We start from the raw sequence: 12,960 nt of genomic DNA, 5'->3' as shown, positions 1-12,960 counted from the left end.
TCCTATAAAGGATGTTGGAGTACCCACCTCTCTGGGCGCCTCGCCGACCGAGAGAGCATTTGAATTATCCATTGTCAGGTGGTTTGTTGCAGGGTGGCTCCGCATCGTATGATCTGCTCGCACGGCTTGGACCCTGGCAACCCGGCTGGAAGGTCCGGAGCAACCGTCATGCGGCGGCTCGTCGCACCCCTGCCTCCACGCGAGAGCCTAGCCTTACCCGCATGCCGGTGTCTTCAGCCTCCTCGGCTAGTTCGATCACTATAGTTGTGGCGGGTCCACGCCTATTCAGCTGACCTGCCTCGGTGGTCCATGACGGGTGGGTCAGTGGCTCTGTCGGAGCCACCGCAGTGCTACTACTTGCGCTGCACCCTCGCCCGCGCCTGTACACGACGCCCTAGTTGGACCCGGTGATGACCCACAAGTGTGGGGGATTGGAACAGTCTTCGAGGGTAGTATTTCATCCAAATTTATCGATTCAACACAAGGGGAGCCAAAGAATATTTATAAGCCTTAGTAGTTGAGTTGTCAATTCAACCACACGTAAGAAGTTACTTCCTTGCAGCAATTTATTAGTAGCACAATAATATGATAATAGTGATAGCAGCGGTAACAAAGGAGCAGTAGCAGTAACAATAGTAGTAACAGATTTATAGCAAACAGAGCAACAATAGGAGCAAAGGCAATAGTATTAAAGCGTAGACATGTTTTAGCGATGAATATTTATATGAGATTCAGTATGTAAGAGTCACAATCTAGAGCAACACACAATAGCTCCAATTCATCAATCATATCTAGGCATGTATTCCGCATATAGTCATACATGCTCGCGATAAGAACTTGGATGCCATCTTTTGTCCTACCCTCTTGTGGCAGCGGGGTCCTAATGGAAGCTAAGGGTAATTAAGGTGCTCCTTTTAATAGAGAACCGAAGCAAGACATTAACACATGGTGAATACATGAACTCCTCAAGTGATAGTCATCCTCGTCGATATCCCAATTGATGGTCGCATTTGGGGTCTAAGATTCAGAACAATAACAGGTGCATACAACTTGGAGGTAAGATCAACGTCTCAAATATATTCAGGAAAGCAATGTGTTCAGATATGAAATCATGACACTCGAACCCTAGTGACAAGAATTAGACATAGCAAAGTCATAGCAATATCATTCTCAGTAAATAGTGGATATATACTAGGGATCAAGACCTAACAAATTGACTCGATTACATAAGAAATCTCATCCATCTCCATCTACCACTAGTATCCCTACAAGGCGTATCAGGCAATCTTGGCCGTCCTTGTGTTTTTGGGGGGGGGGGGGGCACCGAAGCAAAAGTGCTTAATTATATTTCCTAGTGTGTAGTGTTGTGTGTTGAGATGTCCCCTGTCTTGCAGAGTGCTGGTCCTGAATTGATTTTATTACTACAATGATGGTCATGCAGTACATTTGCAAGACCTTTTCTTATTGTTGAAGTTGATGGCTTTCTGTCCCTCAATCAATTTGAGAAGAAAAACGGGAACGAGAAGCATTGCGCCAAAATTTACCCAAGGATTCGATGCTAATTTTCTTCTCGAATGTCAAAAAAATTGAGACAATAATTTTTGTGATTTTTGTCACATACAAATGCTACGTGTAAATTTTGAGGCAAAAAGGATAAGCATTTTGAACTGCGGAAAAAAAAACAAATCGAATACAAAATGACAACCCAAATTTGTTGTTTTCACCGAAGAAACACCGCTGCTCCGTTCCACATGAAAATAGGAAAGCATGGTTGCGACACCAACACGATCATCGACAAAAAATTTCTAATTTTTTTTGAAAACATTTACTTTTTCGGTGTACTGTTCGCCGGGGAGCATATGCTCTGCGAGCCAAAACGCCGCTCCCACATTGGCAACAACAAGATATGGTTTTTCTATACCCACAAAAGGTATAACAGTATAACATTGTACACAACACAACTAATGCCTCACCTTTTTCATAATCTTACATTGCATGCCATCAACAAAGAAGAGAAATGCACATCTCCATGCCTTAACTGTAAAGAGCATCCCAAACCGTACCTAGAAACCAAACACAATCCCAGCAATCACATAGTAGTACATCCAGTGGTCCTCTTCAACAATTCTCTCATCTGCTGCAAGTGAAGTATTGGCACACAAAATGTCGAGAGGAAATCCACAGAGCCTAGAATTGTTGGAGTAAATCAACGGGTCGGTCAAGGTCTGAATCTGACTACCAACAGGTATCTCGCCTGACAAAAGATTGTTCGAGACATTCAACACACTGAGGGTTGATAAGCTCGAGATGCTCAGAGGAATGGCTCATGTAAGTTCATTAGATGATACATCGAGGAACTCTAGAAATGTCAAACTGCCAATGTCTTCAGGAATGCCACAAGTTAGATAGTTTCTTGATAGGTTTAGAAACCGGAGGCCCTGAAGTTGGGTTAGCTCCTCAGGGATGCACTGAGACAACAAATTATGTGACAAATCGATACCAATTAGTAACTTGAGTGCACCATGGAAAGTTATATCTTCCCCCTTCCAGTTGATGTCGATCCTATCCCAAAATTTTGTTCCTTGGTGCAGATTCATAGTTGACATATTTTTTGGATCCCTCATGTAGGTAAATTGTCCAAAGGCTAATGGAATTGATCAAGTAAAGATATTGTTTGCCATGTCGAGCAACTGAAGTTCTGAAAGACGTGATACCTCCAAAGGAATTTCTCCAGTGAAGTTGTTTGATCTGAGGCTAAGGATTCTCAACTGTGGAACCCAAATCACGATCCATTTAGGGATAGCACCAAAGAACCTATTGTCCCCGATGTCTAGGGTGACCAGCGAGTTGCAACCCCTTAGGACCTGTGGGAAGACACTAGCAAAGCCATTTTTGCCAAGATGCAATGACTTGAGAGAGCAGTTGTGGCTTATTTTTGCCTCGGGGATTTCACCTAAGAAGGAATTGTGGGATAGGTCCATGAACTCTAGAGCCTGTAGGTTCCACCAACACTCTGGGAGCTTTCCAGTTAGCATGTTTTTGGACAGGTTCATGAGCCACACAACATGGAGGTTGCACCAGCATGATTGGAGGTCTCCATTGAGCCGGTTGTCCGATAGATCAAGTACCCTGACGGAGAGTAGCCCATGGAGTTGGTGCGAGATATCACCAATGAGGTTGTTGTTGTTGAGTAGGAGGTTGACGAGGCTGTGCATGTCACCGAGTTGCGGTGGGATGGAGCCGTCGAACCTATTGTTGCGGAGGACGAGGGTAGCCAGTGACTTGCAACCCTTTAGGTATGGAATGGTTCCAGAGAATGCATTCGTGGCAAGATTTAGGAAAGTGATAGAGTAGTTTTGGCTTGCCTTAGTGGCGGGGATTTCACCTGAGAATGAGTTGTTGAACAGGTCCATGACTTGAAGAGCTTGTAGATTCCACCAGCAGTCTGGGAGCTTGCCAGTGAGCATGTTGTTGGACAGGTCCATAAACCACATAGCCTGGAGGTTGCACCAGCACGCTGGGAGGTCCCCATTGAGACGGTTGTTTGATACATCGAGTATCCTGATGGAGAGTAGCTTACAGAGCTGGTGCGGGATGTCACCAACGAGGTTGTTATTGTATAGATGGAGCTGCCAATGTCACCGAGTTGTCGTGGGATGGAGCCGTTGAAGCTATTGTGGCCGAGGTCGAGGGTTGCCAATGAGTCACGACGCTCTAGGTGTGGGATGTTTCCAACCAAGTCATTTTTGTTAAATTTTAGGAAGGTGAGAGAGCAGTTGTTGTTTGCCTTAGTCGCAGGGATTTCACCTGATAAGGAGTTACTGGCCAGGTTCATGAAATGTAGAGCTTGCAGATTCCACCAGCAGTCCCAGAGGATCACAGTGAGCCAGTTTTTTGACAGGTTGATGTATCGTAGAGCCAGGAGTTTGCACCAGCACTTGGGGAGGTTCCGGGTGAGCCAGTTTTTTGACAAGTTGATGTATTGCAGAGCCTTGAGCTTGCACCAGCAGTCCGGGAGGTTTCCGGTGAGCCGGTTGTTTGACAGGTCGAGTCGCTTGACTAAATGGAGTATGCAGAGCTGGTGCAGAGGCTGAGGGACTGCTGGACTGGAGGCCGAGCATGTCACCGAGCTGCGATGGGATGGTGTTGTTGAAATAGTTGCTGCTGAGGTTGAGTGATTTGAGGGAGCGCAGCAGCGAGATGCTGGCCGGGATGGCCACATGGAGGTTATTCCCCTGGAGGTTCAGAGCGGCGAGCGCTGGGGACGCCTTGGTGTTGAGCACATTGAGTCCGCCCGAGAGGCTGAGTCCCTCGAGCTTTAGCTCAAAGACGTGTCCGATGGCGTCGTGAAATTGCCGATGTCTTCTGGAATGCTGCATGAGAAGTGATTTCTTGATAGATTCGGGAATTGGATACCTTGAAGTTTGGTTAGCTCCTCTGGGATGCATCGAGATGAAAATTTGTTAGACAAATCAATACCAATTAGTAACTTGAATGCTTTATGAAAAATTATATCTTGCCCCTTCCAGGTTTTGTTGATCCTATCCCAAAATTTCATTCCGTGGAGTGGTCTCAAAGTTGGCAGATTTTTTGGATCCCTCATGGTTCATGGAGGTCAGGTTTTCGAAGGCTAATGGAATTAATCCAACAAAGCTATTGTTTGCCATGTCGAGCAATGGAAGTTGTGAAAGTCGTGAAAGCTCCAAAGGAATTTCTCCGGTGAAGTTGTTTGATCTGAGGCAAAGGATTATCAATGATGGAAAACGAATCACGACCCATGGAGGGACATCACCAAGGAACCTATTGTCCCTGATGTCTAGGATGACCAGCCATTGCATCCCCTTAGGACATTTGGGAAGACACTAGCAAAGCCATTTCTAGCAATATGCAGGAAAGATGCAATGACTTGGGAGAGCAGTTGTGGCTTGCCTTTGCGAGACGGATTTCACCTAAGGAGTTGTCAGACAGGTCCATGAACTCTAGAACCTGCAGGTTCCACCAGTAGCCCAGGAGCTTTCCAGTTAGCAGGTTTTTGGACAGGTCCATAAACCACTGAGCCTGGAGATTGCACCAGCATCTTGGGAGGTCTCCGGTGAGCCAGTTGTTTGATAGATCAAGTACCATGATGGAGAGTAGCCCGCAGAGCTGGTGAGGGATGTCACCAATGAGGTTGTTTTTGTAGAGTTGGAGCCTGACAAGGTTTTGCATGTTGGAAGCTGTGGCGGGTTGGAGCTATGGAACCTATCATTGCCGAGGTCAAGGACGACCAGCGAGTTGCAGCCCTCTAGGTCTGGGAAGGTTCCAACGAAGGAATTTTTGGTGAGATTTAGGAAAATGAGAGAGTAGTTGTGACTTGCCTTAGTCGTGGGGATTTCACCTGAGAAGGAGTTCCTGGATAGGTCCATGAGCTGCAGAGGCTGCAGATTCCACCAGCAGTCCGGGAGGTTCCCGGTGAGCTGATTCTTTGACACATAGAGTATTTTCATGGAGAGGAGCCCGCAGAGCTGGTGCGGGATGGCGCCAATAAGGTTGTTATTGGAGAGCTGGAGGTTGATGAGGCTGCTGATGTCACCGAGTTATGGTGGGATGGAGCCGTTGAACATATTATGGCTGAGATCGAGGGTTGCCAGTGAGTCACAACCCTTTAGGTGTGGGATGGTTCCAAAAAAGGCATTTTTGTTAAGTTTTAGGAAGGTGAGAGAGCATTTGTGGTTTGCCTTAGTCATGGGGATTTCACCTGAGAATTAGTTATTGGCCAGGTTCATGAAATGCAGAGCTTGGAGATTCCACCAGCAGTCCGAGAGGTTCCCGATGAGCCAGTTTTTTGACAGGTTGATGTATCGCAGAGCCAGGAGTTTGCACCACACTTCAAGAGGTTCCTGGCGAGCCGGTTTTTTGACAAGTTGATGTATTGTAGAGCCTTGAGTTTGCACCAGCGGTCCGGGAGGTTTCCGGTGAGCTGGTTATTTGACAGGTCGAGTCGCTTGACTAGATGGAGCGTGCAGAGCTGGTGCAGGATGTCACCGACGAGTCTGTTGTTGCGGAGGCTGGGGGACTGCCGGACTGGAGGCCGAGCATGTCACCGAGCTGCGGTGGGATGGTGCTGTTGAAACAGTTGCTGCTGAGGTTGAGTGATTCGAGGGAGCGCAGTAGCGAGATGCTGGCCGGGATGGCCCCGCGGAGGTTATTCCCCCAGAGGTTCAGAACGGCGAGTGCTGGGAACGCCTTGGTGCCGAGCACATCGAGTCCGCCCGAGAGACCGAGTTCCTCGAGATTTAGCTCAAAGACGTGCCCGATGGCGTCTTAAGACACGCCGGCCCAGTCACAGATCGGCGCATCCCTGGTCCAGTTGGACAGCGCAGTTGCCTCGACGAGGTTGGCCATCCATGCAAAAAGGGCATGGCCCTCCGATGGCACTACGGCAGCTGTTCCGCCGGGATGGCGGCTGCTGCTACCTCTTGAGCACTGCATTGGTTTTTTCCTTGAAGAGGAAAGGGTGATGCAGTAAAGTAGCGTAAGTATTTCCCTCAGTTTTGAGAACCACGGTATCAATCCAGTAGGAGACCACGCTCAAGTCCCTCGCACCTACACAAACAAATAAGAACCTCGCAACCAACGCAATAAAGGGGTTGTCAATCCCTTCACGGTCACTTACGAGAGTGAGATCTGATAGATATGATAAGATAATATTTTTGGTATTTTTATGATAAAGAGAAATAAAGATGCAAAGTAAAATAAAAGGCAATAGAAATAGCTAAGTGCTGGAAGATTAATATGATGGAGAATAGACCCGGGGGCCATAGGTTTCACTAGTGGCTTCTCTCAAGAGCATAAGTATTACGGTGGGTGAACAAATTACCGTCGAGCAATTGATAGAATTGAGCATAGTTATGAGAATATCTAGGTATGATCATGTATATAGGCATCACGTCCGTGACAAGTAGACCGACTCCTGCCTGCATCTACTACTATTACTCCACACATCGACCGCTATCCAGCATGCATCTAGAGTATTAAGTTCATAAGAACATAGTAACGCTTTAAGCAAGATGACATGATGTAGAGGGATAAACTCATGCAATATGATATAAACCCCATCTTGTTATCCTCGATGGCAACAATACAATACGTGCCTTGCTGCCCCTGCTGTCACTGGGAAAGGACACCGCAAGATTGAACCCAAATCTAAGCACTTCTCACATTGCAAGAAAGATCAATCTAGTAGGCTAAACCAAACTGATAATTCGAAGAGACTTGCAAAGATAACCAATCATACATAAAAGAATTCAGAGAAGATTCAAATATTGTTCATAGATAATCTTGATCATAAACCCACAATTCATCGGTCCCGACAAACACGCTGCAAAAGAAGATTACATCGAATAGATCTCCACGAAAATTGTGGAGAACTTTGTATTGAGATCCAAAGAGAGAGAAGAAGCCATCTAGCTAATAACTATGGACCCGAAGGTCTGAGGTAAACTACTCACACATCATCAAAGAGGCTATGGTGTTGATGTATAAGCCCTCCGTGATCAATGCCCCCTCCGTCAGGACGCCGGAAAAGGCCCCAAATGGGATCTCACTGGTACAGAAGGTTGCGGCGGTGGAATTAGGTTTTCGTGGATGCCTTTTTTGGTTTGGGGGTACGTAGGAATATACAGGAGGAAGAAGTACGTCGGTGGAGCAACATGGGCCCCACGAGGGTGGAGGGCGCGCCTGGGGGGGGGGGGTAGGCGCGCCCCCTGCCTCGTGCTCTCCTCGTTGATCTTGACGTGGACTCCAAGTCCTCTGGATCACGTTTGTTTCGAAAATCACGTTCCCGAAGGTTTCATTCCGTTTGGAGTCCGTTTGATATTCTTTTTCTTTGAAACACTGAAATAGGCAAAAAAAACCAGCAATTTGGGCTGGGCCTCCGGTTAATAGGTTAGTCCCAAAAATAATATAAAAGTGTATAATAAAGCCCATTAAACATCCAAAACAGAATATAATATAGCATGGAACAATCAAAAATTATAGATACGTTGGAGACGTATCAAGCATCCCCAAGCTTAATTCCTGCTCGTCCTCGAGTAGATAAATGATAAAAAACAGAATTTTTGATGTGGAATGCTACTTGGCATAATTTTCAATGTAATTCTCTTAATTGTGGCATGAATGTTCAGATCCGACAGATTCAAGACAAAAGTTTAATATTGACATAAAAATAACAATACTTCAAGCATACTAACTAAGCAATTATGTCTTCTCAAAATAACATGGCCAAAGAAAGTTATCCCTACAAAATCATATAGTCTGGCTATGCTCTATATTCATCACACAAAATATTTAAATCATGCACAACCCCGATGACAAGCCAAGCAATTGTTTCATACTTTTGATGTTCTCAAACTTTTTCAATCTTCAGGCAATACATGAGCGTGAGCCATGGACATAGCACTATATGTGGAATAGAATGGTGGTTGTGGAGAAGACAAAAAGGGAGAAGATAGTCTCACATCAACTAGGCGTATCAACGGGCTATGGAGATGCCCATCAATAGATATCGATGTGAGTGAGTAGGGATTGCCATGCAACGGATGCACTAGAGCTATAAGTATATGAAAGCTCAACGAAAGAAACTAAGTGGGTGTGCATCCAACTCGCTTGCTCATGAAGACCTAGGGCATTTTGAGGAAGCCCATCATTGAAATATACAAACCAAGTTCTATAATGAAAATTTCCCACTAGTATATGAAAGTGACAACATAAGAGACTCTCTATCATGAAGATCATGGTGCTACCTTGAAGCACAAGTGTGGTAAAAAGGATAGTAGCATTGTCCCTTCTCTCTTTTTCTCTCATTTTTTATGGCCATTCTTTTTTTATGGCCTTTCTCTTTTTTTTATTTAGTCCAGAGTCTCATCCCGACTTATGGGGGAATCATAGTCTCCATCATCATTTCCTCACTTGGGACAATGCTCTAGATGATCATCACACTTTTATTTTCTTACAACTCAAGAATTACAACTCAATACTTAGAACAACAATATGACCCTATGTGATGCCTCCGACGGAGTACCGGGATATGCAATGAATCAAGAGTGACATGTATGAAAGAATTATGAACAGTGGCTTTGCCACAAATACGGCGTCAACTACATGATCATGCAAAGCAATATGACAATGATGGAGCGTGTCATAATAAACGGAACGGTGGTAAGTTGCATGGCAATATATCTCGGAATGGCTATGGAAATTCCATGATAGGTAGGAATGGTGGCTGTTTTGAGGAAGGTATATGGTGGGTTTATGATACCGGCGAAAGGTGCGCGGTATTAGAGAGGCTAGCAATGGTGGAAGGATGAAAGTGCGTATAATCCATGGACTCAACATTAGTCATAAAGAACTCATATACTTGTTGCAAAAATCTATTAGTTATCGAAACAAAGTATTACGCGCATGCTCCTAGGGGGATAGATTGGTAGGAAAAGACCATCGCTCGTCCCCGACCACCACTCATAAGGAAGACAATCAATAAATAAATCATGCTCCGACTTCATCACATAACGGTTCACCATACGCGCATGCTACGGGAATCACAAACTTTAACACAAGTATTTCTCAAATTCATAACCACTCAACTAGCATGACTCTAATATCACCATCTTCATATCTCAAAACAATTATCAAGCATCAAACTTCTCATAGTATTCAACACACTCATAAGAAAAAAAATTACTAATCTTGAATGCCTATCATAATTAAAGCAAATTACCACGCTGTTTTGTAGGACTCTCAAAATAATCCAAGTGAATCATGAGAGAACAATAGTTTCTATAAAACAAATCCACCACCGTGCTCTAAAAGATATAAGTGAAGCACTAGAGCAAAAACTATATAGCTCGAAAGATATAAGTGAAGCACATAGAGTATTCTATCAAATTCCGAATCAAGTGTATCTCTCTCAAAAGGTGTGTACAGCAAGTATGATTGTGGCAAACTAACAAATAAAGAATCAAATAATACAAGACGCTCCAAGCAAAACACATATCATGTGGTGAATAAAAATATAGCTCCAAGTAAATTTACCGATGGACGAAGACGAAAGAGGGGATGCCTTCCGGGGCATCCCCAAGCTTTGGCTTTTTGGTGTCCTTAGATTATCTTGGGGTGCCATGGGCATCCCCAAGCTTAGTCTCTTGCCACTCCTTGTTCCGTAATACATCAAATCTTTACCCAAAACTTGAAAACTTCACAACACAAAACTCAACAGAAAATCTCGTGAGCTCCGTTAGCGAAAGAAAACAAAACACCACTTCAAGGTACTGTATTGAACTCATTCTTTATTTTTATTGGTGTTAAACCTACTGTATTCCAACTTCTGTATGGTTTATAAACTATTTTACTAGCCATAGATTCATCAAAATAAGCAAACAACACACGAAAAACAGAATCTGTCAAAAACAGAACAGTCTGTAGTAATCTGTAACTAACACAAACTTCTGAAACTCAAAAATTTCAGCCAAAATAGGACGACCTAAATAATTTGTTTATTGATCTGCTGCAATTGGAATCAATATTTTATCACGTTCTGGTAATTTTTAACAATTGTTTTTGTGAACAGAAAGTTTCTGGAATTTTCAGCAAGATCAAATAAGTATCATCCAAGAAGATCCTATAGGTTTAACTTGGCACAAACACTAATTAAAACATAAAAACAAATCTAACCAGAGGCTAGATCAAATATTTATTCCTAAACAGAAGCAAAAAGCAAAAAACTAAAATAAAATTGGGTTGCCTCCCAACAAGCGCTATTCCTTAAAGCCTTTTAGCTAGGCATTGATAATTTCAATGATGCTCACATGAAATACAAGAATTGAAGCACAAAGAGAGCATCATGAAACACGTGAAAAACACATCTAAGTCTAACATACTTCCTATGCATAGGCATCTTATAGGCAAACAAATTATCATAGCAAGCAAAAACTAGCATATGCAAGGAAGCGGAAAGAAACAATAGCAATCTCAACATAACGAGAGGTAATTTATTATCATGAAAATTTCTACAACCATATTTTCCTCTCTCATAATAATTACATGTAGGATCATAAGCAAATTCAACAATATAGCTATCGCAAAATATATTCTTAACAGGATCCACATGTATGCAAAGTTGACACTCTTCCAAAATAGTGGGATTAAAATTAAGTAAAGTCATAACCTCTCCAAACCCACTTTCAATATTGTTGCAAACATTATAATCAATCTTGTATTCGTCATGGGGCTTAAATAAATTTTCAAGATCAAAAGAAGAATCACCCCAATCATGATCATTGCAACAAGTGGAGGACATAGCAAAACTAGCATCCCCAAGCTTAGGGTTTTGCATATTATTAGCACAATTTACATCAATAGAATTTATAATAAAATCATTGCAATCATGCTTTTTATTCAAAGATCTATCGTGAATCGCTTCATAAAGTACTTCATCACAATTTTCAGATTCACGAATTTCAAGCAAAACCTCATAAAGATAATCTAGTGCACTCAACTCACTAGCAATAGGTTCATCATAATTGGATCTCTTAAAGAGATTAGCAAGTGGATGAGGATCCATAAACTCTTAGCAAGCAAAGATGCAAGCAAAAAGAAGGCACATGGTAACACAAGATTGAACGGAGGAAGGGCGAATAAAACGACAAGGGTGAAGTGGGGGAGAGGAAAACGAGAGGCAAATGGCAAATAATGTAATGCGAGGGATAAGAGTTTGTGATGGGTACTTGGTATGTCTTGAATTTTGCGTAGACTCCCCGGCAACGGCGCCAGAAATCCTTCTTGCTACCTCTTGAGCACTGCGTTCACTAGTAGAAAAAGGGGCTTTTGTCCCGGTTGGTAAGGGCCTTTAGTCCCGGTTTTTGAACCGGGACTAAAGGGTCGTTACTAATGCCTCCCCCCTTTAGTCCCGGTTCTTACACGAACCGGGACTAAAGGCCGCGGCCACGTGGAGCTCCACCTTTAGTCCCGGTTGGTAACACCAACCGGGACTAAAGGAAATTTTATGATTTTTTTTTGAATTTTTTTTTTAATTTGAATTTTTTTTGAATTTTCAAATTTCTAAATTATTTTAACCTCTAATCTCTAATCACCACCCCTCATCACTGCTCAATTTATCCTCTAATCTCTAATCACCCCTCATCATTCCAAATCATCTAACTTTTCGGACGGTCACCCATCCTCTCACTACTCCAGCCTGAGCACGCTTAACTTCCGGGTTCTGTTCTCCCTCGTTTCCAAGTCTGCACTTGTTGTTTTCCTGACAATAGTAAGATGTCAATCCTATTAACCCTCAGGAATTTAGCGTGAGCATGAAGTGACACATTTCACTGTTTGAGTTTGAAACTATTGTTTTAAAAAACAATAATTATTTAGTAACACTAATATTTCTTGAATAATTAGTTTGACCATTATTTGACCACAATTTGACCAGATTTGACCAAAATTCAAAAAAACTGAAATAATTATTTAGTAACACTAATATTCTAGAATAATTAGTTTGACCATTGTTTGACCACAGTTTGACCAGATTTGAGCACATTTTTAAAAAAAAATTGAAACTAAATTTTAATCTGTTACTAGTGGCGCACCTAGCAAATGGTGCGCCACTAGTAAGTTTGAAATTTTTTCGATTTTTTTCCACTCTAGATCTTAAAAGCCCCGTAACTTTTTTCTGTTAGGTTTTTGAGTATTTTGAAAATTCGGATGTAACTTTTCGAGTAGATACTTTTTCATATAAAAACTTTTTAATCCGAGTTCGTATGAAAAAGTTATGCCCATTTTACAAATTCCAGAGAGATTTTGCAAATAAAGTCGAAATTCATATTTGTAAATTTTCCCAACAACTAGACCACATATCACACGGGAAACTTATTTTATTTTATTTTTTTGACATTTCCATCATTTTCTTTTTTTTCTAAAACT

The 12,960-nt window shown here is 42.7% G+C and overlaps 1 pseudogene; it reads right to left on the bottom strand.

The window, feature by feature from the left end:
- Positions 1-1,961: 1,961 nt before the first annotated feature.
- On the bottom strand, positions 1,962-5,208 carry LOC109784585 (uncharacterized; annotated as a pseudogene).
- Between the last annotated feature and the right edge of the window lie 7,752 nt (positions 5,209-12,960).

Source organism: Aegilops tauschii, chromosome 6 (assembly GCF_002575655.3).
Source record: "Aegilops tauschii subsp. strangulata cultivar AL8/78 chromosome 6, Aet v6.0, whole genome shotgun sequence".
Taxonomy (NCBI): Eukaryota; Viridiplantae; Streptophyta; class Magnoliopsida; order Poales; family Poaceae; genus Aegilops; species Aegilops tauschii.
The sequence above is the reverse complement of the archived record's forward strand: the minus strand, read 5'-3'. Positions and strand labels throughout refer to the sequence as shown.